Raw genomic sequence first — 6,588 nt, forward strand, 5'->3', positions numbered from 1 at the left:
CATGCAGGTTTCCTCACGATGTTTTCCTTCACCGCCGAGCACGAGATGAATTATAAACACAAATTAAGCACATATATATAGTGGTGCTTGCCTGGGTTTGAATTTGTTGTAGTTGAACCCACTATCATCGGTTAAGATGCACGCGTTCTAACCACTGGGCCATCTCAGTTCGGCCATAACTAATATCATTGATTAATCGAGCTCTCGACTGAAGTTATCATATCAATTTATTGTTAATTGTTGTTTATTTGGCTTTATTCCTGTTATCTTGGAAGAAGGTATGAATTGGCTGGCTAGACGAACTTGCACATAAGGTTATATGCAAGTCCTATCAAGTGAATGCGTTTCGATATGTTTCTTGCTTGTATGTTTCTTTCCTGGTGTATTATATGAGAGTCCTGGCCAATTGTCAGACGACACGCCAAAACCACTGTTAAACTTTCCTTTGCAGAGAAAGGTTATTCCAACAACTACCTTGCCCCTGAAATATTTGATGTTGTGCTTTGAGGTTTAAACCCAGTCCTCGATTAAGATTTAGGTGTAACCCGAGCTATTTTATCATCTAGATTGTTATTGACAAATACCTAAGAAATATACCCTAAAGGACAATTTTATAAAAATCCATAGAAGTCTCAAACCAAGGAGTTTTCAATTCACGCTTATTGTTATTAATATTTTAATTAAAATCAGATAAAAAAGCAAACAATTTTTTCTTTGAATTTGAATGTATATAAAAGATTTTATTTATAGATAACAGACAGGAAGATCAACGCAGATATAATGCAAATGTAAAGTTATCGCTCTTTATATCCTGGACTTTTATCAGTTGAACTGTGAGTCATTCGACTGTGTTCATAGGTTCCTGGCAGTAACAGTGTATATTGAATGCCTCGTTGGTCTTATGGCTTGATATAAGACCACAGTTCTTGAGGTTCTGGGTTCAATCCTCAGATATAGCCGAAAAAAAGCTGGGATTTTTTGGCGTAAAATTCGCAGTATCATTCCAAATTCTGGAACTTGTAAGTGTGTGTGTGTGTGTGTGTGTGTGTGTGTGTGTGTGTGTGTGTGTTCAAATAGTTCATTATAAATCCATACTTATATAACACTTCTTTATGTTCTATTTTTGAATACCTAGATGGAATAAAAAGGTCTACCGATAAACGAAATACTTATTCTAGCAACTACAGCACATTTCAGATAATTTTTTAGTTTGTAAATTTGTCATAATATTAGAAGCCACGTTTTGCATCTCTGGCTTAAATTAAGGCTAATCACACAGCATCAATATTCTTGTTTTATTCATATTACTAATTAAATACTACATTAAATAGATTTGTTTTCTAATACTTTACTTTTGTTGCACTCGTTGTCATCAGTTGAGTCAGATGTATATGTCGCAATGCAAACATGACAAGCATTCCTCGATAAATAACGGAACTGAATCCGGAACATGAAACTCTATATAAATAGACAAAGACAAAACATCTTTGTATATTTTCTTCTCTGTTTATTCAACGATTTTATATTGTTTAGTTGTCAGTTGTTGGTTAGGTTGTCAGCTGAAAAGTTAAGAGCATTTATATATAGTAGTCTGACCACTTAAAACCACTAAACGGATCTGAACACGAGCCAAATTTATTATGTTGGTATGCACTCTTAACTCACTAGTAGTTTACTTAATGGTCAGAGGTTGGCTACGATTTTTTTAATACTTTGATAGTGTATCTAGGAATGCAATGTGCAATTTATTAAGGCATTACTAATATTCCTATTTATCTTTTAAGCTTATCACTTGTGTTAGGAGTAGGTTCGACAATAGTCCTAGAAGTGGAGATCGATCCCGTGACTTTTACAACGCAAAGGCGGCCTTTAACCATTGCGCTATTAACGCTTATACATATATAATGAAAATGGAAATAAAATCAGGACAATATATTCGTATATAGTATTTAAAAAATACCATAATTTAAAAACATTGTTCGTCTTAGACAAGCATGTGGACAGTACGGTAGCCACTCGATGCTAAGTGGTTACCCCCGCCTATTGACATTGCGACTGTAAGAATTCTTAAGTATGAGGAACTAAGATTTTATGTTATTTGAGCCTATAGTTACTGGGCCCTCTTACCCTTGAAGTCTTAACATAGCATATACCCAGATACCAAGAACGTATTTTTTATTCCAAGACATTGTGACAAACAATGCACTGCCAAACGTCGACCTTTGTGGCCAAATAGTGTGTACGCCGGTTTACGACACTCCTTGTTCATACGTCCCGGGTTCGATTCCCGGCCGAGTCGATGTAGAAAAAGTTTTCTATATTGTCTTGGATCTGGGTGTTTGTGGTAACGTCGTTACTTCTGATTTTCCATAACACTAAAAAAAAATCAAAATAAACTTTGTTCAAGTAGACTTTTACAAGCACTTTTGTATCGTTATTTAACAACGATTTTAAGTGAACAAGAAACTGAGTAGTTACTCAGTAGTTACTAGTGCTTTAGTTACATATATTCGGATCTATATTTATATTTAAATATATCCAAAAGTCAAAATAAATTAATTACTATCCAAATGACGTCACTGGCCCAACGCAAATCCCAGAAACAACATTGTCGCAAAATTCTCAATTAGAAGAAATACGTTGACGTCTGTAATCTTTTATCTCCAACATCACTGTGAACAGTCCATTTGTGTCTGGAAAATATTTGAAAGGGTACGTTTCCTCCGCTTTTACATGGAAGAGTTGAAAAATGCGACTATTTATAAGACTCAGACGACTTTCACATATTACGACAGTATATATTATTGTTAGGAAAAACGACGAAATACTTTTAGATATGTTTTAAAAGAAATACACGTACTTTTCATGGAGCTGGTCCATTTAGTCTTTATGCTGTGACGTAATCTCGGTTTTGTACAGACGGGGTAAGAAAAGGTTCGTCTCCTTAAGATCTATTTTCGTGTGCTCAGTCTGAACGATAATCTGTTTTACCGATCAAGAATGACGTATTGCGTCGCAATGATTGGATGTTCAGATTCAAAAGGTACTAATAGTTCAAGACTTGATAAAGGAATGAATTTGAAAACTGACGAAGGTTTTCTTACTCTTACTGTAAGTAAAGTAAAGAAACATGCCTGTAAATTTCCAACTGCTGGACTAAAGCCTTCTCCTCCATTAAGAAGAGGGTTTGAACCATATTCCATCACGGTGTTCCAATGCCGGTAAGTGGATTGCACATGTGGCAGAATTTCGATTAAAGTAGACACATGCAGGTTTCCTCACGATGTTTTCCTTCACCGCCGAGCACAAGATGAATTATAGACACAAATTAAGCACATAGTATAGACACAAATTAAGCACATAGTGGTACTTGCCTGGGTTTGAACCCGAAAGCAACAGTTATGATGCAGATGTTAATATATTCAAAATAAAAAAAATGTACAATGATGTATGTTCCCAAATTTTACTTCAATTTCTCGTGAATTCTTATTATTTGAAGACATGGATCTGATACATTCTTCAGGTTAACCTGACAAGTCGGATCAAGGGATGTGCGCAGGATGAATCCCACTGCAAATGGAATATACCGGCGAAAGTATCCATGCCCGTTCTACTATCACTGAGATTCAACTTGGCGGATTATGGTTTAAATTTAGGTTGTTTTTCATGATAGAGGAAATTATGTTATATTCATATTTTTTTAAATACGAATGTTTGTGATGATGGATGTATATTTGTTACGTACGATTTGGAAGAAATTTTACAGTAATAATGATTATACATCAGAATAATGCAAAGGCTACAATTTATGTAATATGTGTGTTTGAACCCCCAATCATCGGTTAAGATGCACGCATTTTAACCACTAGGCTATCTCAACTCATATCATTTCTTATGTTGAATACGCAATTATTTTTATTACTTTTAGAACTACTAACAGATATATTTTTAAAATTCAGTAGAAGATATCATAACTAATTTAAATATGGAATGTCTAATTACGCCATTAAAGATTTCATGTTGATATAAAACTAGACGTACTCCAAAAATGTTACACTATTTTGAACCAAGTTAATATACTATTTAAGTTTATTTTTATATGCAGTTGTCAGTTTAGTGTTTTAGTTTCAAAAGGTACTAAGAGTTTAAGACTTGACAGAGGAATGAATTTGAAAACTGACGAAGGCTTTCTTACTCTGACTGTACAAGACTTGGAACAACGAGTATTTTGTACGTGACGTTCTCGGATTTTGGTATCGATAATTTAAACACACGTCCTTTGTTTGAAAACATGAATGAGTCTTTACTTCGGTTGATTGTAATAGGAGTAGCGAGAGGCTTTGTAGATTATACTATAAACTAGCCGTGCCCGCGACCTTGTACGCGTTTGAATTTAACAACAAAAATATTACTGTAGCCTAAGTTACTTCTTATTATATCAGTTATCTGCTAGTGAAACTCCCGTCAAAATTAGTCCAGCCGTTCCAGAGATTAGCCGGAATATACAGACAAACAGACAAAAATTTAAAAAAGAGTTATTTTGGTATATATACCGTGTATACAGATTTGCATTGAGTAAAAAAGGGCTATTTTAATATTACAAACAGATACACCAATTTTATTATATGTATATAGATTTAAACAAAGTATACTTTTACACGATTCTTGATTTGTTTACAAACACTTTTGAGCTAAGTTAACACACACTCGTATTACGTTTTCTCGACGACTTTTTAATCGCTAAATAAATTTTATCTGAAGAATTATTTTACTATTAATAACGATGACGTTTCTTTGTGGTAGGGTTTATGGAAGACGCATTTGCTTAATACTTCTGATCCAGCTAATGTCAATGATCAGTGCTGACCACTTACAATCAGGGAGCCAATTTCCTGTCCTACCTTTTGTTTTGTGTGAAAACAAAACGTTAATTTCAATCTTCTATAATGTCCCCTGAATGATTAGGGTCACGGAGATTCTCATAGGTAATTGTGCAGAGATTGAATTACAGGGCATCAGTAATCGAGCAAATACACTCCTTATTCCCTTTCACAATCCTGACCAAACTGATTTCAAGCAAGGAACTACTGCTGTCCATGTTTTTTGGCTTGGGTTTGCCAAAAACCAAAAATCCGTGGTGCAATTGTAAATTTAATTTTAATTATTTTGCCGTGTAGCATAAGATGGTATATTCCATCGAGAACATTATTAAAAATTTCACTGACTTTCTATACAAAAATTCGTCCCTTATTTTAGCTAGCAGAAGCCTTAAAATAGATTTCACAAAATGACGAATTTCAATATATAGTCATATTAATTTGAAGCCATTTTAAGCTTCTCATGGGATCCATTTTGGAAAAAACTTTATTTACTGGTTTTGACTGCTCAACAGACACTTATTTATTATTACTTTTTATAGCGATTTTCTTATTACAAAATAACGAATTTTCGTACAAGATTTCCAGCCATTTTTTTTCAATTATTCCCCATTTTTGAATTTTTAAAAAGCACAAAGACGTTTCTAATACAAACCGTTGCAAATTGTATTTTGTATATCAGTCATTTTCAAATTTCATTGAATCACTTATAAAGTATTAAATTTATAAAAGAAGATATAACAGTACAATAGGATTGTTTGCTTTAACTAGATCGAAGAGTCGCTGTCTCTGTCGACGTACGACGCTCCTGACAGGTATTAAATTACCCACTAACCGCTATTACTATCTAATCACTAACAGGAAACACAACGTGAATTACAGACATAGGGGACTCGTGTGAGGGTCTAATCTAAAACATATTTACAAACATAATAAAATATATAATATTTATAAAATGCTATAAAGTCGTACATGTATGTACAATGCTTTATTGTAATGCTCATATATGTTTGTATAAGACATCTTTTTTTTATGGTATAGGTTGGCGGACGAGCATATGGACCTGATGGTAAGTGGTCACCATCACCCATAGACAGTGACGCTGTAAGAAATATTAACTATTCCTTACATCGTCAATGTGCCACCAACCTTGGGAACTAAGATGTTATGTCCCTTGTGCCTGCAGTTACACTGGCTCATCACACCCTTCAACCTTTAACAATACTGAGTACTGTTATTTGGCGGTAGAATAACTGGTGAGTGGGTGGTAACTACCCAGATGGGCTTACACAAAGCCTTACCACCAAGAATCTATAGAGGTAATAATAAATGCTATATTTATTATTATTGGAAATACTTGCGATACCAGAACTTACGGTATTTTATTTTTAATTCTTAAAATAACATATAAATAAAATGATAATATATGTAGTATTTGCCGATTAATTCGATTACTACATTAAAGATGATTCGTTAATTTTTTATGTAGTATGTAAACGATCATTAAGTTTACTGGTAGACTTTTTAAGTGAAACATTCTATACCATGTTCCGAAAAGTTAACGAGAATTAAGAATCGTCAACACACATTACATTTAACACATGAGAGAGAAAGAAGAAATTACATAGAAAGAATGAGTAAGATAGATATATGTTTACACGCAAATTAATTTATAACAACACTATTATTTTTATTAACTATGATGAACATT

This window comes from Vanessa cardui, chromosome 8, assembly GCF_905220365.1.
Source record: "Vanessa cardui chromosome 8, ilVanCard2.1, whole genome shotgun sequence".
Taxonomy (NCBI): domain Eukaryota; kingdom Metazoa; phylum Arthropoda; class Insecta; order Lepidoptera; family Nymphalidae; genus Vanessa; species Vanessa cardui.